Source organism: Pleurodeles waltl, chromosome 3_1 (assembly GCF_031143425.1).
Source record: "Pleurodeles waltl isolate 20211129_DDA chromosome 3_1, aPleWal1.hap1.20221129, whole genome shotgun sequence".
NCBI classification, from domain to species: domain Eukaryota; kingdom Metazoa; phylum Chordata; class Amphibia; order Caudata; family Salamandridae; genus Pleurodeles; species Pleurodeles waltl.
In genome coordinates this window covers 855,883,580-855,908,466 of record NC_090440.1, presented here as the reverse complement: position 1 = coordinate 855,908,466, position 24,887 = coordinate 855,883,580, and positions in this window count along the sequence as shown.

Here is a 24,887-nt window from a genome sequence, read left to right as displayed (position 1 = left end):
CAGGGTGGTCAGAAAGCCCATTGCGCATCAGGGGAGCATTTTCTTTAAATAATAGATGGGCGGGCTGCCCACCATTATGGGCATGGTTATGCCCCACCCCCCCCCACTGAAGATGGCAACAGGTTTTGTGAACCCCCTGCGGACTAAAGCTTCTCATCCCAGTTGCAAGCAAGGGGACATTTAACTCTTTTGGGCTTTGATTTTGCATATGGGCCAAGAGAGCTCCCAATTTCGTTCCACTGGCAATGGTGAGTAGCAGCACCTTTTGGACTTGGGTACACTGCCATGTGGAAAAACCTACTAGACCCAGACACTTCTAAAACTAAACATCTGGAGGAGTCCAGAGTGGTGTGCTTCACATGCACTCCACACAATTTTCTTACCTACAATGCCTTGCAGACCTCCAACTTTGCCTGTAATCGCACATTTTTCCTATATTTCTGTGAAGTAAACTTCCGGAATGCATAGGAATCCACAAAATTCCTACCAGCCAGCGTTCCCTATCTGTACTGATATGAATTCTACCCCACTTGTGTGGGTGCCCAAAGCAGAGTCATCCTAAAAACATGAAAAAACTTGCCCATTTGGACCTGCTTTGGTTACCCTTCAAATTTTACACCTTTTTGGCCCTTCCATGTCGCCTACACTTGGCACACCTGCACAAAGGAGGTATCATTTTTATCAGGAGATCGAGGGAAACACTGGGTGGTAGGAAATGTCTGTGGGCACGATGATCCCACACAGAAATGTGAGGAAAACTTGATTTTGTACCTAAATTTGAGATTTGCAGGGGATTCTGGGTAACAGCACATTGGGGGATACATGCAAGTCACAGCTCCAAGGTATCCCCTGGGTGTCTAAATTTTAGAAATATCGGTGTTAGGTAGCTTTCCTTAGATGGCCACTGAGCAGGAGACCAAAAACACAGGTCCCCCCTTGCAAAAAATAGGTTGTTTTGTGATACATAATTTTGATGTGTCCACATTTTGTTTTGGGCACTTTCCTGTTGCGGACACCTAACCCACTCACATAAGGGAGGTAGCATTTTTATCAGGAGACCTGGGGGAATGCTGGGTGGTAGGAATTTTGTGGCTTCCCTCAGATTTCAGAACTTTCCATCCCAGAAATGTGAGGTAAATGTGTGTTCTTTTGACAAATTGTGAAGTTTGCACAGGATTCTGTGTAGCAGAACTTAGTGAGAGCCACACAAGTCACCCCATCCTGTATGTTCCTGGGTGCCTAGTTTAAAAAAATGTACAGGTTTGCTAGGTGTCTCCAGGTGCCGACTGAAGTAGGGCCCAAAAACCACAGCTATCCATTTTGCAAAAAACGGGTCAGTTTTGCATGGAACAATTTTATGTATCAATTTTGTGTTTTGGGCCATTTCCTGTTGCGGGCACTAAGGTACCCACACAAGTGAGGCACCATTTTTATTGAGAGACTTAGGGGAACACAGAATTGAACAACAATTGTCGTTTTCTGCATTTGCACCTTTCAAATGTAAGACAGTGTGTAAAAAAGAAGCTATTTTGAGGAATGCCCTCTAAATCACATGCTAGTATGGGTAAATCCAAATTCAGAAATGTGCAAATAACCACTGCTTCTAAACTCCATAGCTTGAGCCCCTTTCAGAAATACACAGATTTCCTTGATACCTATCTTTTCACTCTTTATATTTGAACAAATGAATTACTGTATGCCCTTTACTCAATGAAAAACCATTGCATGGTGCCGCTCAGTTATTGGCTCTGGGTACATGGGGTTCTTGGTGAACCTACCTGCCCTATGAATCCCCACAAGTTTAAGGGTCCAACAGATGTAATGGTATATTGCTTTTGAAAATCTGCAAACGTAGACACGAATAGCTGTTTTAAAAAAATTCAATTTCAATCTTTTTTTAATTTCAACTGTTATTTTCTTTGAGAAAACCTTGACAGATCTACACAAATGACCCCTTACCGTATTCAGAATTATGTCTTTGTTTCAGAAATGTATAGCTTCCCAGGATCCACCATTGGTTTTACTTCCATTTCTACCACTACCTGGAAGGAGGTTGAAAGCACAACAAATAGGAAAACTGGGCTACGTCCCAGTAAAATGCCAAAACTGTGTTGAGAAATTTGGTTTTCTGATTCAAGTCTGCCTGTTCCTGAAAGCTAGGCATATGGTGATTTTAGCTCTGACTGCTAATCCTTTGTTGATGCCACGTGCAGGGGAAAAAAAAACCTCTTCTGTAGCAATTTTTCCCATGTTTCCCAAAAACCCTAAATGGTTTTTTTTGTGCTAATTTCTCATTCTCTTCCAAGGGAAACCACAAATCCTGGGTACCTTTAGAATTCCCAGTATATTGGGAACAACATGATGCAAATTTGGCGTGTATACCTTTTGTGGACAGAAAGTTATGGGGGCCTAAATGCAAACTTCCCCAAATAGCCAAAAAAAGGGTTAGCAGGGGGCGGTGCAGGAAAGGCCTAGCAGCAGAAGGGTTAAGAAGCAAAGAGAGCATGGCTTGTGTTATCATTTAGGCTCTTGATCTTTCTGTCGAAGCTGTAAGAATGTGTGACTGACAAGGTTTTGTTTACCAGAAAGAGTGAAGCACTTTTCTAGCGAGACCTAGAATCAGTCCAGCCCAGCCCAGCTCTTTTTTCAGTATGTACACATAATGGCAGTTGCACCAATTGGTGCAAACATATTGCATTCTATACATATTGTAAGGGGATTTCTGATCTTCCTCCTTCAGCCATTGGCTTCTTTGGCTCAGAAACCTTCAACCACTGGCTGGACACTGCCAGGCCACTCTATTTTATATTAACCTTATTTCTGTTGGCTGCTCCAGTGTATCCTTCTACATCTACTGCAATACCAGAAGGACTGTTTACATCTGTAAAGTACACTCTGTCATCACACACATAATTTGCTTTCATTTGTGGGATATATTTATCTTTTCTCCACCCATTGCTCTGTTGCTCCCATGCCCACTGTTCTTTTTCTGGGGAGGAGGAGGGCAGGACCAGGCAGCAAACTGTTGCCAGTTACTCTGCCTTACCATAAAGCTATTTCTTTTGTATTGAACATAGCTTGCTTTCAGTTGTGATGTCTATTCTCTTTTCTCCACCCATTGCTCTGTTGTCCCCATGCCCGCTGTCCATTTTTTATTTTTTTATTTGGGGGGGGGTGGTGGGCAGGACCAGGTAGGAAATTGCTGCCAGTTACTCTGCCTTACCATAAAGCTGTTTCTTTTGCATTTGTTTTGATTACCAACCCATCATGACAATGACATCATCACATAGGCATTTCTTTTTGCCCATGATGCACATCATCTTGCGGATCCATACAGCATCGTCAAGAGGCATTGCAAAAGCCAACAGGTCCCAAAGGTGAGGCCTATTCATTTTGTAAATGCTTGTTATAACTTGTTTTGCACTGGATTAACCCCATTGGTGTGGGTTACCACCAGTGGCTGATGCCAGGGAGGGGTTTCAAAAATCCTCTGGTGCGTCACAACAGAGGATGTTTTTAAATGTAATTACCCCTTGGGAGACATGGAAGAATTCCTTGTCTACCCCCGCCCCTCCACCCCTTTGTGATGTCACGCTGACATCACACTTTGTTTTTCCCACTGGAGCAGGAAGCAGCAGCTAAGGCTGCTTTCTGCTCGGTGGGAAAAATGGGCCCGAACGGGTCTCCCCACCGTTTGGGAAGGCCTTGTTTGAAAGGCGAGATTTTCCCCTTTCAAACTAGGGCTTCCTGAAATGGTTTCCTGGCCAGCTGCGCTGCGATCCAGGGCCAGGAAACCCCACTAGACACCAGGGAATTCACTTAGGGGGGCCGGCACCCTCTGAAAAACGGGCTGCCCTCCCCGAGGCCATATTTTTTTGAAAACTGTAAGTGTACAAAGGATTCTGGGTAACAGAACCTGGTGAGACAGACAACATTTACCCTATCCTGGGCTTCCGTAGGTGTCTAGTTTTAAAAAATGCACACGTTTGGTAGGTTTTCCTAGGTACCGGCTGAGCTAGAAACCAAAATCCACAGCTAGGCACTTTCCAAAGAACACGTCAGTTTTGAATGTAGAAATTTGATGTGTCCATGTTGCGTTTTGGCCCGTTTCCAGACACGGGCACTAGACCTACCAACACAAGTGAGTTACCATTTTTATCAGGAGACTTGGGGAAATGCTGGGTGGAAGGGCATTTGTGGGTTCTCTCACATTCCAGAACTTTCCATTACCAAAATTTGAGTAAAAAGTGTTTGCTTGGCCACATTTTGAGGTTTGCAAAGGATTCTGAGTATCAGAACCTGGTGAGAGCCCCCCCAAGTCACACCATTCTAGATTCCCCATGGTGTCTAGTTTGAAAAAATGCATGTTTGGTAGGTTTCCCTAGGTGCGATCTGAGATAGAGGCCAAAATCCACAGCTAGGCACTTCTCAAAAAGCAGGTCAGTTTTCCTTAGGAAAATGTGATGTGCCCACGTTGTGTTTTGGGTTGTTTCCTGCTGCAGGCACTAGGCCTCCCCACACAAGTGAGATACTATTTTTAACAGCAGACTTGAGGGAATGCTGGGTGAAAGGAAGTTTGTGGTTCCTCTCAGATTCCAGGACTTTGTATCACCAAAATCTGAGGGAAAAGTGTTCTTTTTCGAAAATGTTGAGGTTTGCAAAGGATTCTGGGTAACAGAACCTGGTGAGAGCTCACAAGTTACCCCATCCTAGATTTCCCTCGGTGTCCTAGTTTTCAAAAAGGTACAGGTTTGGTAGGTTTCCCTAGATGTTGGCGGAGCTAGAGGCCAAAATTCACAGCTAGCCATTTTATTAAAAAACACGTCATATTTCAATGTAAAAATGTGATGTGTCCATGTTGTGTTTCCTGTCGGGCCACTAGGCCTACGCACACAAGTGAGGTACCATTTGTATCGAGCGACTTGGGGGAACACAGAATAGGAGAACAGTGTAATCATCCCTTGTCTTTCTCTAAATTTTTTCCTTCCAAATGCAAGACAGTGTGTAAATAAAAGTCTATTTGAAAATTGCCCTGTAATTCACATGCTAGAATCGGGACCCCAGAATTCAGAGATGTGCAGATAGCCACTGCTTCTCAACACCTTATCTTGTGCCCATTTTGGATATACAAAGGTTTTCTAGGTCTCAAAAAGACCATTACCACAAGTGTAGCACCACTTTTCCTGGGCCCCTTAGCACCCCACTACCACCACCATGTATGCGCTGTATTTAAAATATGACGCACCATGGCGCAGGGTAGGGGACAATACCGTCATTTCTCATGATGCTATTGATGTGCTCTGCAGGAGTAGTGACAAAATATTGGCGCTACTCCTGCAAAGTACGTAGGGCCCCATTTTAAAGAATGGAAGCCCCCTTTTAACGCCTGCTTTTGAGCAGGCGTTAAAAGTGCCATAAAAAATGGTGCAAGGAAATCTCATATGCCATTTTTCCGGCTCCCCAAATGGGGTAACACCCCCTTTGCATACGTTATGCCTGGCGCAGGCATAATGTAGCACAAAGGGTTACAGAGTGGCGCAATACATGCATTGCACCACCCTGTAAATACGGCGCACTGATTTTGGCCTAGTTGGGCCACATTAACGTAAAAAATAATGACGTTAATGTGACACAAGTTGGCACTAGGGCATAATAAATATGCCCCTAGGGGCCTCATTTACAAGGGCATTGCACCACCGAAACATCACTTTTTCTGACGTTCCGGTGGCACAATGCACTGCTCCATATTTACAAAGCAGCATTAAGTCACTTTTTGTGGCTTAACGCCGCCTTGTAAATACGGCCCCTCTACACGCATCACTTTGCGTGAAAGGGGTGTGGAATAGGTGTTGCTTGTGGGCGTTCCACCACAAAACCCATTGCATTTTGACACTGTCCCAGATTTTCGAGAAATCATAAACAGGTGGCATTAGAGTGGTGCAATGAGGAGAAATACTTTCATTTCTCCACGTTTTTGCTTTTTCTATGTGCACTGAATTCTGAAGCAAACATAGAAGGAGCAAAACGCCATTAACTATTGTTTATGGGCAGGAAGGTGTCTCTTTCTGAACGAAAACGATTGTTAAATAATGACGGTTTTTTTACTTCTTTATGTACTATATTATGCAGCACACATAGAAGTAACAAATCACAATTATTGATTGTTTATTTGCAGGAAGGGACACCTTCCTTACCATAAACAATCATTCCCTACAACGCAGGCACTCTTGCACTATGGTGAAAGGGTGCCTGAGTTGGCGCTAGGCAGCTAATTTTAGCACCAGTGTTAGGGAAAATATAAGGGTGCAGCGTATTGTAGTAAATATGGTGTATACCATGCATTTCTTAAATGACGCAGCGCAGCACTGCAACATTTGCTGCAGCGCCACGTTGCACCACTTCTTTCTAAATGAGGCCTTTAGACTGATATTAAGTTATTTTGTTTTACTTTCCAGTGAATGAGTAACAGCGACTGGCTGAAATCAATGGGCAGTAATTAAATACTGTGTTGGCATCGCTGATCACTGGGGCTAATTTGTAACTTTGAATGTCTTATCTTTTACCACCAGAATGAAATCTGATCTAAACACCATTTCACAATCAATTACTTTCTATAACACCCTTATACCAGTTAAGTTGGAACTCGGAAAACAACATGCAATTCTGTCTGAAAAAGAAGATGTTGGGGGTGATGAGGGAGCTCAGTACAAAAACCTCTGACTCCAAGGAGCATATTTAAGGAAAGTGGCGCTGCTCCTTGTGCAGCACCACATTCCTTGCACCCCTTAGCGCCCACATACTGCCACAATATTTGTGTCGTACCTAAGATACGCACAGCATGGTGCAGGGTAGGGGGCAATAGCGTCATTTTTATTGATGCTATTGATGTACTCTAGAAGAGTTGCGCCAAAATATTGGCACTACTCCTGCAGAGTTCATAGGGGCCCATTATAAATAATGGAAGGCCCCTTTTAATGGAATGCCCCTTTTGCATAATATGGCTGACGCAGGCACAATGTAGCTCAAAGGGTTTACAAAGTGGAACAATGCATGCATACGGCACTGGGATTTTGGCCTCGTTGGGCCACATTAACGTAAAAAAATGACAATAAGGTGGCGCTAGAAGTTTCTAAATATGCTCCCAAGTTCTGATTTGCATTAATCATAGAAAAGCAATGATAAATGGAAATGAGTTTGCCAAAGTCTTCCACTAGCCCCAACATTTTCTTCTAGCTGGAGCCTCTTTATATTTGTCTGTGTTTATTAGTCTGGAGCAACCACCTCACTACAGGTCATCATGGGCACTGTGTCCAGTTCTGAACCTTTCACCTACAAATTTGTAATACCTTAGCCTACTTAGTTCAATCTAAACAACGCCTTAGCACCGAGAATGCACTAGGATAACACACAAAAACCTAAGACTGGCTGCAATGCCAGTGATGACCTGGAGGCAGGTGGTCACCCTACTTACGGTATATCTCTGTCAGGCTATCTTTACTTTTTCAGTGCAATGAGAAAAGTAATGCAGCTGTCATTTTTTTCTATTCTGATGATCTGACTTACTTCTGCCTCCTTGGCTTCTCTCTCCCTATTCTCTGTCTATTCTTTCCCCGTGTTCTCATTGACTTTCGCACAGTGAATTTCTTATAATGTCAGCAGAACAAAGCCGAGACATCTTAAACTGCGACAAAGCGATTTTTTCTTGCACTGTTTTTGATGTTAAGGAGCGCGATCAAACGTTTCTCACCCCTGAAGAAGCCTTTTAACTGCTGCCATCAAATCAGGCCGCCATTGAGGTCAGAGGACATCGTTAGATGCAGAAGCACCTGTTAGTGTTTCGACTGAGAGACCGAGGACAGAGTGTTGAAACCGACGACTTCAGGAGGATATGTTGATAGTGTTTCGAAGGAGGCCCTCTTGATGGAGGCTTTAGATCTGCATTTCATTTACTGTGTTAAATCTCAGCGCCTCCTTACAACATTCAGAATAACAGGTTAGAGAACGGTTCTACAGGATGGTCTGTAGATGCAGTGATGCCGCAGGTTGCTACTCTACTTTTGCTCTTACAGGATAACCTGCAGTGTCTGGATATTTTAGTAGCAGTGAATACAATTTTCACCTCTTGGCAGAAGCCGGCAGTAGTGAAGGGTTTTGTGCCATTTGGGCAAGTACTCTTCCTCAGTCAGTTTAGTGCAGCTGTCGAGACCATGGGGTAAGTCTGTAAAGAACTGAACTTTTAATTCTGGTTAAAATAAGCAATAATGAATTGAAACAGGGATCATTGTTAATTGCCAGCATTTTAAAAGCATATGTTAATCATATGGCTAGAAGCATTTCTTCCTTTTGAAAGCTTTGCAACATTCAGAGGTAAATATTACACATTCCACTCGCAGCCTGTGCATGACAGAGTCCACCAGGGCTCAAGTCCTAAAAAAAAAGAAGTGGGGGGGCTGCCAAGTTAGGCAGAATGGGTGTGAAATCATCACACGTGACATCACCGGAAGTGACATCACAGGAAGTGACATGTAAGTTCAATTGGTCTATCAGTGGGTACACTTGAATTGATTAGAATATTTAACAAGTATCATGCTGATCAGTACTTAGACATGTGGCATACTAAACTTAGCACCAAGAACAAAGAAGTTAACACATTGCAATAAAGATAGTAGAAACTGCAACTGTGACCTTTACAAATCAGTAATCTACCCGAGATAGCACCATTGTATACACCAACATTTATAAACACTCTGATCATTATAAGAAAAATGTGCAAGTTGCACAGTGTATTTGATATTCTGAGCATGGTGATCTGTGTTTTCTCCTGGGTGTGCATGAAATCCTATGCGGCCATGCTATGTTATGAACATGGACCATGGTAGGTGTGAGCACAACAGAAAAATAGGGCTTCAGGCAAATACATAGGCTGGAGTTTTGTTTAATTAGGTGGCTTCCAGGGTGAAGTCTGTAATCTGTGGCACATAAAAAAGAAGACTACATATATTAGGAGACTGCAAGCATTTGGGTAGTTGAAGGACAGATGACATCATGCTGGTCCGGTTATTCATTTCTTAGAAACACTTCAGAGGCATTCCATAGATATCCATCAAGCCGGAACCCACAAGTATTAATATTGAAAAGAGTTGAAGGGCTTTTTGTCTGCTGAAGGAGGAGCATGTTGCGTTTAGTGAAAATTAGATCAAATTCCATGGAACAATTTGGAGTCCCTGGTGCAAGGATTAATGAATATAGATTTAAGATCTGGCATCATAGCACATGCCCACGTAGTGAAACAGTGAAAGGTGGAAGGGTGTTCATATACCTACTGGACGAAGCAATGAGAATCAGAGTGCTGATGATTATCAGTAAGTAATCAGGCCATTAAATCCTCATCCCCAGCCTCATCCCTTTCCTTACTCAGTGAGGATATATGTAAGCAGCATGCCTTCACCACGATCCACCTAGACACTGGCAACCATTGTACCAAGAGACTGGCAAGCATATGACAGTAAGCAAACGTTCAGTGCCCTTTGTCTATAAACTACCGCAAATTATACACACTCAAAATTACTCTTGCAAATTTGAGTGAAGGACCTGATAGGATGGTGTTTTTAAATGTTTTGTTAAGGACATACATGAAGATATAACCTGAGTAGCAAAGTCCTTAAGTACATTGGTCCTTGAACTTTAATCCCACACCATACACTGCTGTGAGGTACAGTAACAATAGAGAACATAAAGAACATTTCCACATATAAAAATGAAGTGGGTGACATTTATAAATAAAGTCACCCAAAGTATTTGTACATATTTCAAACAGCAAATATAAATACAGAGCACTTTTAAATGTGTTCTGGAGCTTTGGTAATGATCCATGGCTACAAATTAAATTAAACAAAGACAGAAAAGAAATGTTACAATAGAATGCATACAGTATTGTTTACAATTCTATTTAGTATTATGTGCAGGAAGTGCAGACTCTTAAAACAACACCAGATCTTCACTCATATTCTAACTGCTCTTCTTGATGTAGCCCTTACCCTCCCAGTACCCACTGGTCCTCCATTCTAAGCGCTTCTATATTTCGCTAAGGAGGGACACTTAATAATTATGATACATGGGGGGGCCAGAAAAGGCTGATGAAATGGGACACCAACAAGATTTATGTCAGCTGTGCAGGTTAGGGCAGTCTTTTAAAAACAGTTAAAAAGCACTACAAACTCCCTTCCAGTTTAGCCAGATTTTTAGAACACTGTCTAGCCCAAAGCGAACCAAAAGGAGCCCAATATTGCTACTCTAAAGAAGGGGTTGGAACATCATCATGCAGGGATTAAATGAAGATTGTTGCTGGACCACCTTACAGAGGTGGTGGTACGAAAAAAATTGTTGCTCCTTCTAACTTCTTTTGTCTCTAGTGAGTCCTCGCACCCCTGTCAACTTTCCAAGGTCCATGTGTGGTGCTGCGCCAGTCCAAGGTATTTTTTTGGGATCCTTGTATTCTTAAATATTCCTTTAATAAACATGACCACAAGTCCCAGAATTCAAAGATAAAACCTGGACTGGACCAGTACATCATGCATAGTCCTGGAAAACTTGGCAGCTATGTCTCAGGGAGAGCGGGACAATGGAGCAGTACAAAATAGCAAACCAAGGATGACATGGGGCAAGCCAGCAGAATTGTCCCTTGGACTGTTGTGGTAGTACATTAAAGCAATTATCAAGTATCAATGGGGCATTCAGGGCTTTGGGTTGTGGTGCCACTGCAGCTGCTGCACTAATTGGAGCTACAGCCCAGGAAGTACCACATGATTTAGTCACAATCAGGTGGGCAGCAGCTTCCACTCATTCCAGGAAATTCTACTTCACCTTCAGTTTTAAAATTAGCAAATCATGTCTGTAATAGTAGCATTTGTGCAATTGGATAAACCAGTTATGGCACTGTGATTGGCATTTGGAGAAATACCTGTCTATCAAGATTTTCAAGTAGCTTGGAGCCAGACTCCCAGTTCTTTTAACCTTAGTACCCATTTCACTTCTATGTGTATTTTACGCAATCTGGATAAACGTGAATGGAATTTAACAAAGTGATGGATGACTAGTCAAGTGTATTAAACCCACAATACTTTCTTGCATAACAGATCATGGGTTCTAGTGCCAACAAAGTTGAGAATTATAAAATTGGTTATAGCGACATGCTACCAATCTCTTAAAACAGTTAGCCTGAGAATCATGCATAGAAGCTTCTGCAAATGTAGGTGAATAACGGAGGCTTATTGTGAAAATGTGCATGACAAAGGTGCTGTTTAAAGTGCTTCAGTCACACTTCATACAGGATGGCTCTGCCCTGACTGTGAATGTTGCCAACAAAATTTCTAGCTCAATACCCTGAAAATAGCGAAACATCATTTGAAAAATATTCTAGAATTTGGCAACAAACACAAATCAATGATTACTCTGAGGGCATAAGTCCTAAAAAAAAAAAAAGAAGTGGGTGGACTGACCAATTTAGGCAGCATGCAAGTGACATCATGGAATGTGACATCACAGTGCATAACATCACTGCATGTTCCATTGCAGGAAGTGGCATCACAACCCATGAGCTCACAGGAAGTAACATCAGAACTTATGACCTCACATATGTTTAGTAGGTCCATCATGAACATATTTGACTTCAATACAATATTTAACAAATGGGATCTTGCATTGAGGTTGTGTCAAAATATTGACGCAACCCCAACGCAAAATCTGAGCCTCAACTTATATATTTAGTTTTTTTAAATCATGCCACAAAGAAATTGGCAACCATGAGAAAGGTAGCAGAAAATCCGTTCTACTTAATTGGTTACAATATCTGTATTTTAAAATATCCTATGAGGTTAAGGCAGGTGCTGCAGAGATTTTTGTGTGCAAACTAAATCTCAGGGAATAATAATAATGTTAGGATAACTCTGAGGATAACATATATGTTGGAGAGATCTGTGTTTTGCCTATCCTAGTTTTTGAATCAAAGTAGCATAAAGGGCTAATATATCTCCTGCAAAGTACATTATGTAGCACACAGATGACAGATTTTTAATTTATGTAAATGGGTAAGTGGGTTACTGCTTTTAAGACAGGGATAATTTCATTACTTACAGTTCACAAATTGTAATCCTTCTAATATAGCACTTCCAGGTATGAAGGACATGGGGCTCCTACACCTTTTAACCTTCACTGTCTTATGTAATACATCCTTTATATTAATGTACATACATATGATTTATTGTCAATGTATAATCTGTAAGGGTGTCAGAGCGCTTTACATCACATGTACACAAATAACAATTTTAATGCCACTATTTTGTTTTATTTATTTTATAGCACTTGCAAAGCGCTATAAAACAAATAAAAAAATTGTTGTATCTAAATTGTCATTTGTGTAAATACAGGGGCAACCAACACATCTGACATTCTGACAGTGTATATATCTCTTGTATACAGGAACTGAACAAAGCCAAAAGCATTTCTCTCTTAAGTTCATGTGAAGTGATAAAATGCGAGCCTTTGTATTTCCCAATTGCATCTAGGTGTGAGGCATCTACTCCAACAAAAGAGGCATAATAGCCCCTTTATTTTGGCTTTTGTTATGGGCAAGCTGGAATCTGATAAGCTTCCTCCACGCCTGCACATTACTGCTTGGTACACAAGCAGACACCAGACAGGCTCAGCTGAAAGTGTCTGGGTGTCAGAAATGTACACCGGGATAAGCTTAGCATTCTGTGAATTCCAGGAGAAGCAGGAAAGGAACATGGCACTCCAATGAAAGCAGCCAGCTTTGCAGGAGGGTAGACAGAATCTATTCTCTAAAAATAGCAGGTAGACGCCATCTACCTGCATCTGCCTTCGACTCAAGCCCTGGAGTCCACCAAACCAATTGTCTCTAAATCATGATTGAAATATCTGGCGAGAATGTCCACATTAGCATGGTGGTTTCCAGGCTTGTGTGCCACAGTATAGTTGAAAGCTTGAAATAGACGAGCCAGCAAAGCATGCTTGATTTTCTCAATTTATTTACATATGCCAGCTCACAAGTCTTTCATCAGGTTGAACAGTGAAATGGTTGCCAAATAAATAGTGTAGGAGGCTGGCCTGGTTTGTAGTGGGTACCTATGGTACTTACACCTTATACCAGGTCCAATTATCCCTTATGTAGGAAGTGTCTAGACACCTGGCTCTCTAGAGGTAGCTGCGGCTGTGCAGCCAAGGTTTATCTAGGAGACATGCAAAGCTCATGCAATACCACTGTAGTCACATGGTACTCACACACATGAAAGAAAATACTCAGTGTTACAAAAATAAAGGTACTTTATTTTGGTGACACAAATGCCAAAAATACCATGGAGACTATACTCACTTAGGAGGTAAGTAATACACGAATTATATACACTAGTATGCATAAATAGGCACAAAATCAGTTAGAAAATATTGCAATTAGTGAAAATCACAATAGTTAGAAATGGGCCTTGGGGAATACAAACCATATACTAAGAAAGTGGAATGAGAATGTTGGTTTCCTACCTAGGCAAGTGTAGTGTGTGGAGGGGTGCTGGTAGTATTAGAAAACAACAAAGGTAAGTAATGGAACCCACCCCTGAGCCCAGGAAAGGAAAAGTAAGGCTGTGGGCTAGAGCTACAGGGTGCATGAAGAACTTTGTGGAAGGATTCCAACAAGCCTTGGCAACTGCAAAACACGTTGTGCTCTGGGGTACTGTCTTGCATGGGGAGGCAAGCTCTTACCTTCACCAAAGTTGGACAGTACGACGTCAGGACCATCCAGGCTACTTCACTCTACCACCCGTGATCCAGGATCCATGCAGGTCGTCAGGAGAGGGGATCCACACAGCCAGTCATCGATGCAGAGAGGTGCCTGCTGAAGCCGGGGAGTGACACCTTTACTACAAGGAAGATTCTTTTGTTCTTCTTGTAAAGGCTGAAGACAGGCTGTCCTCTGAGGATGCATGACTGGGAAACAGTTGCAGAAGCTGAAGATACAATGTTGCAGAAGTTGTCTTTGCTTCTTTGTTGCAGTTGTTAGAGTTCCTGGAGGATCCAAATGCAGTTTCTCCTGGTCATCCTGGAGAAGGAGACTCAAAAGGAAATTCTTCTTGCGTTTCTCCCCCACATCTAGTTTACTGTATGTGAAAAGTCCCTTCAATTCCTTGAAGGTCATACCCTCATAGGGAGTACCCATGACCTTAGAGCTAGGCCCAGCTGTAGTCAAGATGTATGTGTTAGGATGGTGTAGGGTGAACCTATCCTACCTAACTTCTAGTCTCTAAGAAAGGAAAGTAAGAGACTAGACCCTTATACTAGGTGTATTTGGATAGCTCTAGGTATAGAGTAGTCTTTCCTGTGGAAATCACCAGGTGACAGATTGATAAGGCAATTGCAAATACTTATCCCACCGCTGCACTACCAATGCAGGAGGCTGGCCTGGTTTGTAGTGGATACTTATGGCACTTACACCTTATACCAGGTTCAGTTATCCCTTATTAGTGAAATGTAGGCAGTGTCTAGAAGCCAGGTTCTCTAGAGGTAGCTGTAGCTGAGCAGCCAAGGTGTATCTAGGAGGCATGCAAAGCTCATGCAATACCACTGTAGTCACACAGTACTCACACACATGAAAGAAAATACTCAGTTTTACACAAAATAAAGGTACCTTATTTTGGTGACACAAATGCCCAAAATACCATAGAGACTATACTCCCTTACGAGGTAAGTAATACACAAATTATGTACACTAGTATGCAGAAATAGGTATAAAAACAGTTAGAAAACAGTGCGAGTCAGAGGGGGTGCTCAGCAACTCAGAGATCCCACAGAAGACCATGTAGCACGCACAGGAGCCCCACAGCATGGGGACAAAGGAGCTGCAAAAGGAGGCCCATGCAGCTCTTTAACAAAGGCTTCCACGCCGCTGAAGAACCACTCAGGAATATGTGCATCACAGGATATAGTGCTTGGGCCAGAACTGCACTGTGCATGAAGAACTTCGTGGAAGGATTCCAACAAGCCTTGGCAACTGCAAAACATGCAGTGCATGGGGATACTATCTTGCATGGGGAGGCAACTCCACCAAAATTGGACAATAGAACGTCAGAACCATCAGGACCACTTCAGTCCACCACCCGTGATACAGGATCCACACAGCTTGTCTAAAGAGGGGATCCACGCAACCGGTCGTTGATGCAGGGGAGTGACTCCTTCACTCCAAGGGAGATTCCTTCATTCTTCTGGTGCAGGCTGAAGACAGGCTGTCCTCTGTGGATGCACGACCGGGAAACAGTTGCAGTTGCTGGCAGGAGCTGAAGATACAATGTTGCAGAAGTCGTCTTTGCTTCTTTGTTGCAGTTTGTAGAGTTCCTGGAGGGTCCAGATGCAGGTTCTTTGATGAGAAGGTGAAGTAAAGGATGCAGAGGATTCCTGCTGGAGTCTTGCAATCTGAATCTGAAGAACCACCCAAAGGAGAGACTCTAAGTAATCCTGAAAGGGGGATTGGTCAGCTAAACAATTAAGCACCTATCAAGAGAGGGCTCTGACGTAACCTGCTGGTACTGGCCACTCAGATGCTCCCAGAGTTCCCTGCCAACTTGGAATCCAACATGGTAAAACCCTGGGACCCTCTGGAGGAACCCTGAGCACCACCCCTGGTGTGGTGATGGACAGGGGAGTGGTCACTCCCCTTTCCTTTTTCCAGTTTCGCGCCAGAGGAGGGACTGGGGGTCCCTGAACTGGTGTAGACTGGATTATGCAAGGAGGGCACCAGATGTGCCCTTCAAAGCATTTCTAGTAGCTTGGGGAGGTTACCCCTCCCAAGCCTGTAACACCTATTTCCGAAGGGAGAGGATGTAACACCCCTCTCCCAAAGGAAATCCTTTGTTCTGCCTTCCTGGCCTTGAGCTTAAGCAACAGGATGGCAGAAACCTGTCTAAGAAGTGTCAGCAGCATGGGCTGTCTAGAAAACCTCAGAAGGCTTGAATGGCAATACTGGGGGTCCTCTAAGGAGCCCCTAGAGTGCATGGAATCATACAACCAATGCTTGCAAAAGCCTTGGGGTATGATTCCAACATGTTTGATACCAAACATGCCTATGTTTGGAGTTACCATTATGTAGCTGGACATAGGTAGTGACCTATGTCTAGTACACGCGTAAAAAGGCATCCACGCACTCACAAAGTCCTGGAAAATGGTCCTGGAGGTCGTGGGGGCACCTCTGCAAGTGCAAGGGTGCCTTCACACACAGGAACTCTGCACCCTGCCCTCAGGTCTGGAGGGTCTGCCCTAGGGGTCACTTATAAGTGACCTGGTGCAGTGTAAATGGCAGTCAAACGGTGCATGCACCTTTTCACGCAGGCTGCAATGGCCGTCCTGCAGAAGCCTTTGCATGGGCTCACTATGGGTGGCAAAAGATATGCTGCAGCCCATAGGGATCCCCTGGAACCCCAATGCCCTGCATACCTAGATACCATATACCAGGGACTTATAAGGGGGGACCAGTATACCAATTGTGGGTGAAATACTGGGTTACCAGTATGCAACAACCATAACCTAAGGGATAGAGCATATCTACTGGGTTCCTGATTAGCAGGATCCCAGTATACACAGTCAAACACACTGACAAACAGGTTAAAAGTGGGGGTAATCAAGCTAGAAAGAGGCTACTTTCCTACAAATAGGGCATATGTCTCTTCATAGCCTAGATTATGAAAAACCATAGTCCTAACTGGCTGACAAAATTATTTATTTTGGCAATAGTTTCCTGTTTGTAAAAGATGATTTTTCCATTAACATTAAATATTATTTGTATTTTGGACCCTTAAATGTAGGGGCTGCAATGAGCATATCTTTCAGGTTCTCAAGATACTTTTGACATCTAAGGTCACAACCGACCTTTGGCTATTTTACAGAAACCAGTTACTGTTAAGCCTAGAAAAACATCAGGGGGTCTCTCTTGTGCCTATGATGGGGTGAATAGTTCACTGATCAGAATTGACCGTGTATTTGTCTGGAGACAATGAACCTTCAGAATCCTTACATGTCAGCCCAGGTGGATAACATATCTGATGTTTACTGGCTTTGAAAGGCAGTCTGATACACTTGCTGCATGTTTTAACAATGAATCAGTGGGTCATCTCAGGTTGGACTGGAGAAAGCAGTGTCATCCAGGTAAGGAGAAATGATGTATCAAACACTAGCTAGGAACTGGTTCATTAGCTGCTAAAAACAAGGACATTCTTTGATCCAAACGACTTCTTTTCGAGTGGAATATGATATTTGGGAAGGAGAAGGCAGACCTGGTTGACACATTTATTTAGGAAATTACTCTTGCTGCTGTTACTCACCTTGTCTGTCATAGTATAAATCGTGTTTTTCATAGAAATGCTGCTGCAAATGTTAAAGGCACGCAAACACCATCTTGTCAGTCTTGTGGTGAGCCAGACAAGTATAGAGAACTGCCCCACAAATGACCATTAATCACTTACTAGTGCTGCATATGGTTCATCTTAGTAGCTCTGCAGGAATCTGAAATGCAGACAGTCCACAACCCAAACCTCTTGTCCAGACTTGTAATTACCAGGGCAGATTTATGAAAATGCCTATGTTTTATCAGCCATTATCTTCCATGTTCTTGATACTCTTCTTCATGTATTCCATACCTTCTACGATACAGGGCTCATGTGCTGTAATCAAAATGTGTCTTCTAATATTAAAGGTTTCTGTTTAGTTTTGAGGAGTGAATTTGTAAATAATGCTATTCTAAAATATGAGATGATGGAACATTGATACCTCTTTCAGTTGTCTCTGTAAAGCATTTTGACATCATAATGACCACAAACAAATTAATTCTTGTGTTTCTCAAACAAGATTACAGTAATTTCACAGATGATGCCCAAAGAGACTGACAGGAACTAAGGCCCACTCACATTCGTGATACATCTTTGTAGCCCTAATAGAAGGACATCAAACGTTTCTCCAAAACACTATTTTTACTGAATCTCTTCACAAACGCATTATTTTGTGAATGAATTTGCTGTAAAACATTTGAAATAATCGCACCCTTACCCCAGGTGGTTTTCATGTAAGAGGACTTGAAGTTTGTTTCTTTTTCAAGAGGAGTCTCTTAAGGAACCCAGGAGGCCAGTTAGAGCTCTAGCTTCCAGTAAGTAAGTGATGATCCTGGCAGGCACAGCATTAGACTACTTGGTGGAACGATATACTTATATTAAATAACTGGCCTCCAGGAATAATCCTTGGGTGTTTCTTTGGCTCCCAACATGATCAGTCAACTAGGTCCTTCATTCAGCATTCTGCTGTCCCTGTTGGTCATTTTCTGCATTGTCATCCTGACATTCGTGTTTATTATGCAAGCTCATTAGGGAATGTCAGCCCTAACTGGCTGTACCGGGCATTGGGCATTTCCCTGGGAGACTGGAAGGGTGGTGGAGAGGTGGGGGGTGCCTTTTTTTCTGCGGGTTGGTTTTGCACTAGTGCAGCATGTTTAAAAGCACTGCAGACTTTCTTGTGCATCCAACAGTTTCAGGCAACAATAAAAGTGCCAAGATAACTCTGGTGATTAATCTACCTGCTGGAGAGAGATCTGGGTTTTGTCCAGTGGCAGTTTAGACTAATCTAAGGTAGCATTGAGGGTTAATATGCCTGCTGCAAAGATCGTGTACTGTGCGGATCACAGAACAGTGTTTTAAGTGTAATGCTCAGTGAAAAAATGATTTTTGTCACAGTGATCATTTTGTTACTGTGCAGGCCATAAGTTGCAATCATAATCTAGCACAGTGAGCTATGAACTGCCATCAAACAGTTGCATGCAAAGTGCATGGCACAGGTTAGAAAGTTATTTTTTCCCGGTCTTTGGTTATCCTAATGTTGCTAAAAAGTGTTTTGGTAGAAATAAATTATTAGTAAAGTCACACCCCATTGTAGTGGTCAGGATCGCTCACTATGCACTCTCTGGGGCTGGTCTGATAAAATCTGACAGAGCAGCTCTCTGTTCCGAGTCTGGCCCTGTGTATAAACCAAGGCCAACAAGACTGACACTTTTAAAACAATCAATATAGCTGAGCTGATCAACTTTCCGTGCAAAATATACTTTCCGCTGAAAAATTGAGGGGAGCGCAGAACAAAATTACTTTGTGTCAAAGAGCACTAACTTACCAGCACCTACTTACCCCCATTATCATAACAGAACAATAACGGGGCAAGAACAGACAATGCTTCCTTTGGCTGCAATGCAAAGCCAAATGTGCGAAAATCGTATGTTCTGGCATTCTGTGAAATCCTACTACCAGGTACACTGGGCATAAACTAGGGGCAAACAGAATATAGTTAATATTCGTTAATATTTCGATCTGTAAGACGTCTCATTCTCATGAACTACCTACAGTTAACTTTACACTGAAATGTGTACTAGAAGCTGCACCGCAAGTACAAATCTTAAAGGCAGTGCTGGTCCAATTTTGCATCATAACCCAATGCTTGCCATCACCCTAAAATAGCTTATATTAGCACTAGCAAAATAAATGACATCAAAGCCATGCAACTATTAATACATATGACACTGAACAATGTTTTACTATTAACGTAATGCAGTGTTGCGGATTTCATGCAAGCTGCATAAAGTTTGGCAAACCTAGACCCAAGTGTTGGAAGGGGCAAAAGTCATGTGCAGTAACAGGTGGATGCGTTAGGCCATGTTCTGGGGAGTTTCAGAGTTGACTTGGCCCTCTGCCAGATTATGAATCTTAACGTGCTCCAGGTGTGATCGCCACATGGCATATGTGTCAGGGTTTCATTAAGTCATAAGGCTGTGTGGGAGTTAGCGGTGGAAAGAGCTTGCAGAAATGAAAATTCTTTCATATATCTCGAAATGTTCAAATTCTTGTGAAAAAAGACTTGTTTAATAAGTTCACTATTAAACAAATTATTTATTTTGTTTGAAAGGAGAATAGAGATTCTGTGGTATACTCAAAACGCAATTGTCTTAATTGGGCACTAAGTATAATCATTGTTTCCTCTGAACTACCTTGAAAATATCAACAGATCTTTTTAAAACTATTGTTTCACGCCATGAGCATTTACTTAAAATACAAGGAATTGTCCAGTTGTTTAAGTTTGTAGCTTTTGTAGCATTGCTACTGTAACTCAAGTGCCTGCAGCTAACTTGTATGTTGACTGTGAAATTAATACTTGTTAATAGGTTTCGAGAGATTATATTGTGAAGTTTTGGGTTAGACCCTTAGGGGGTGATTCTAACCCTGGCGGTCGGTGATAAAGCGGCGGCCAACCCGCCAACAGGCCGGCGGTCCAAAAAATGGAATTCTGACCCTGGCGGGAACCGCCAACAGATACCGCCACATTAACACTCCGACCGCCACGGCGGGACCGACAAACAGCGCGGCGGTCACCGCCAACAGCCAGGCGGCAGACAATGTTCCGCCCACACTATCATGACCAGCCAATCCGCCACCTTTTCCGGGGCGGGAGCACCGCCGATAAAAACACGGCGGAAACAGACTACGAACGGGAAAACGCGCACCTCTACGCACTCCACGAGGAAGGAGGACAGCATGGAACCCGAATTAAACATCCTACCTGCTCTAGTCTACCTGCTCATCTACCACGAGTACGAACAGCGGCGCAGACGACAACGGTGAGTACTGCACCTACGACACAGGGGAGGGGGGAGGACGAAAGGTCACGTGCACACACATACGCGATACACCCACCCCCCCAAACCATGTACACACCAATGCAGAGCAACAAGTCACAGTGAACTGACCCAAACCCCCGTAAAGAAAACTAGGACATAATTAAATAGTGACTCGAAATTTATGGGAAAAAAAAAACACTGATAAGTCACGGTCAAATAGCAATAACAACTCAAAAATCCAAATTCAATATCCAGTTCATACGAAAAACCGAGGCAATAAGTCCTGCACAACCAACGAGATTCAAAGTATCCGTGGCCAAAGTGTAGCAACACAAGGGCAAAGCCCACACAGGAGACCTGAGTCCTTTGGAGAGAACACTGCAGGGGCATCTGATGAAATAACTACAGGCACCTAAGGGGGAAGGGAAGAGGGGGCACCACAGCCACATGAGTCCACGACGCCAGATCCACGAAGGGGCCACCATGCCCACTCGGTCATCCTGGGGAGTGCAAAGCCACAGTCTCCCAAGTCTCTACAGTGGGTGGGTTGCCCACTGATCAATCCTGGGGAGTGCAAAGCCACAGTCTCACAAGTCTCCACAGTGGGTGGGTTGCCCACTGATCAATCCTGGGGAGTGCAAAGCCACAGTCTCACAAGTCTCTACAGTGGGTGGCTTGCCGACTGACCAATCCTGGGGAGTGCAAAGCCACAGTCTCACAAGTCTCTGCAGTGGGTGGTTTGCCCACTGTACCATCCTGGGGAGTGCAAAGCCACAGTCTCTCAAGTCTCTACAGTGGGTGGGTGCCCACTGATCAATCCTGGGGAGTGCAAAGCCACAGTTCATCAGGTGGATTACAGTCTCCACTGGTCAAGGAGGATGTATGGTGGGCACAGTGAACCGTTAACAGTGCTTGAGACGGCGGGGCCCAGCGGAGCGGTGCTTGGGATGGAGGGCCCAGCGGAGCGGTGCTTTGGATGAAGGGCCCAGCGGAGCGGTGCTTTGGATGAAGGGCCCAGCGGAGCGGTGCTTGAGACGGCGGTGCCCAGCGGAGCGGTGCTTGGGATGAAGGGCCCAGCGGAGCGGTGCTTGAGATGAAGGGCCCAGCGGAGCGGTGCTTGAGACGGCGGTGCCCAGCGGAGCGGTGCTTGAGATGAAGGGCCCAGCGGAGCAGTGCTTGGGATGAAGGGCCCAGCGGAGCGGTGCTTGGACGGCGGGGCCCTGCGGAGCGGTGCTTGAGACGGCGGTGCACAGCGGAGCGGTGCTTGAGACGGCGGTGCCCAGCGGAGCAGTGCTTGGGATGAAGGGCCCAGCGGAGCGGTGCTTGAGATGGCGGGGCCCAGCGGAGCGGTGCTTGGTATGAAGGGCCCAGCGGAGCGGTGCTTGAGACGGCGGTGCCCAGCGGAGCGGTGCTTGGGATGAAGGGCCCAGCGGAGCGGTGCTTGAGACGGCGGGGCCCAGCGGAGCGGTGCTTGGGATGAAGGGCCCAGCGGAGCGGTGCTTGAGATGGCGGGGCCCAGCGGAGCGGTGCTTGAGATGGCGGGGCCCAGCGGAGCGGTGCTCTGGATGAAGAGCCCAGCGGAGCGGTGCTTGAGATGAAGGGCCCAGCGGAGCGGTGCTTGAGACGGCGGTGCCCAGCGGAGCGGTGCTTGAGATGAAGGGCCCAGCGGAGCGGTGCTTGGGATGAAGGGCCCAGCGGAGCGGTGCTTGGACGGCGGGGCCCTGCGGAGCGGTGCTTGAGACGGCGGTGCCCAGCGGAGCGGTGCTTGAGACGGCGGTGCCCAGCGGAGCGGTGCTTGGGATGAAGGGCCCAGCGGAGCGGTGCTTGAGATGGCGGGGCCCAGCGGAGCGGTGCTTGGGATGAAGGGCCCAGCGGAGCGCTGCTTGAGACGGCGGTGCCCAGCGGAGTGGTGCTTGGGATGAAGGGCCCAGCGGAGCGGTGCTTGAGACAGCGGTGCCCAGCGGAGCGGTGCTTGAGATGAAGGGCCCAGCGGAGCGGTGCTTGGGATGAAGGGCCCAGCGGAGCGGTGCTTGGACGGCGGGGCCCAGCGGAGCGGTGCTTGAGACGGCGGTGCCCAGCGGAGCGGTGCTTGGGATGAAGGGCCCAGCGGAGCGGTGCTTGAGGCGGCGGGGCCCTCTTCAGCGGTGCTCTTCTGCACGGCGGGGCCCTGTTCAGCGGTGCTCTTCTGCACGGCGGGGCCCTGTTCAGCGGTGCTCTTCTGCACGGCGGGGCCCTGTTCAGCGGTGCTCTTCTGCACGGCGGGGCCCTGTTCAGCGGTGCTCTTCTGCACGGCGGGGCCCTCTTCAGCGGTGCTCTTCTGCACGGCGGGGCCCTTTTCAGCGGTGCTCTTCTGCACGGCGGGGCCCTCTTCAGCGGTGCTCTTCTGCACGGGGAGCCCTCTTCAGCGGTGCTCTTCTGCACGGCGGGGCCCTGTTCAGCGGTGCTCTTCTGCACGGCGGGGCCCTCTTCAGCGGTGCTCTTCTGCACGGCGGGGCCCTCTTCAGCGGTGCTCTTCTGCACGGCGGGCCCTGTTCAGCGGTGCTCGTCCAGTAGGTCAAGGGAGCCAGACCTGGCCTGGACTCCCTGCTCAGTCGCCCTCCGACCGTGCTGTTGCTGGACCCTTCGGTGACGGAGTCTTGGGCCCTTTGGTGTCCTTCCTAACACCCGGGATGGGGCTTGTGGGGCCCTTCTGCTCCACGCTCCTGCTGGCTGACTCTTCCGCCCTGCTGCCCTTTCGCTCCTTAGATGGGGCTCTCGGGCCCTTGCCTCCCCTAGCTGTTGTGGCTGGTGAAGTGGGCGTACTTGGCTCCTTGGGGGCAGCCGTGTCAGTCCTCTCACGGCGGCCCTTCAGCTTCCTGGTCTTCTTGCCTGGTGGGGGGCTGGCTGTCCCCTTGCTGCTGATTGAGGTGTCACTGCTGGCAAAGGGTGGGCTCCAGAACCCATGCACCACAGTGACACTCGAAGCTGGGCTGGTGGTGGCTGAGGTGCTCTTGGGACTCTTTGCAGATGGAGGGGGTGGGTCAGTGGAGGGAAAGAGGTCAAGATTAGCAAGGAAAAGTTTCTTAGGACCAAGGTAATAGGTAGGAGAAGTGGAGATGGAAGTGGAGGAAGAGGATGTGGTTGTAGGAGAGTCAGGCGTGCTGTCTTTGGGTGCAGGTGCATGTGCTGGAGGCTGTCGTGAGGTGGATGGCTGTTGGGTGGGTGGCTGCGTGCGTTTGTGTGTCTTGGAAGAGGGGATGACAGACACAGTGGGAGAGGACACAGGGGACGTGTAAATGGCAGTGGGGGTGGTGACTGCACGTGTGCGGACTGGACTGGAGGGTGTGCTGGTGATGGAAGCACTGGCTGATGGTGGTGTGCATGCAGGTGTGAGTGTAGACGTCACAGGGAGGGAGGAGGGGGACACAGAGGTGGTAGTGACTGTTGGAATGTCTGCATCTGGGTGTTGCTTGGGTGAATGCTTGTGGGTTCTGTGGTGCTTGTGTCTGGATGAGCTGCCCTTGGGTGTTGAGGTGTGTGCAGGCTGGTCTGATGGTGTGGATGGGATAGGCTGAGGAACAGGAGACAGAGACAGGGTGGAGGCAGTCAGCAGAGGGAGGCTGGAAACAGGGACAATGGCTGCCGTCAGTGCTGAGGCCAGAGCATTGAGCGATCGTTGATGGGCAGCCTGACCCGAATGAATGCCCTCCAGGTAGGCATTGCTCCGATGCACCTCCCTTTCTACCCCCTGAATGGCATTCAAAAGGGTAGTCTGCCCAACAATGAGTGTCCTGAGGAGATCAATGACCTCCTCACTGAGGGCAGCAGGGGTAACAGGGGCAGGGGCTGAGGTGCCTGGGGCGAAGGAGACGCCCGCCTTCCTGGGCGAGCGGGCACGGTGCGTAGGCTGAGGGGCTGCTGGGAGGGCGGGGCTGGTGCGCTGGGTGGCGGCTGTACCTGTAGAGGCGGGGGGCCCGGATGTTGCCGCCACCGCTAGGGAGCTCCCATCCGAGGACGTGTCGCTGTCGCTGGTGTCACCACCGGTCCCCGTTGTGGTGCTCCCCTCGCCCTCCGGATCACTGGTGCCCTCGGTGTCTGTTCCTGGTCCCACCGGGGCCTTGTGACTTGTAGCTCCCTCATGCTCCGATGCCAAATCTCCTCCGCCTGATGATGCTAATGCACACATGCACAAGAAGACGAAGAAGAA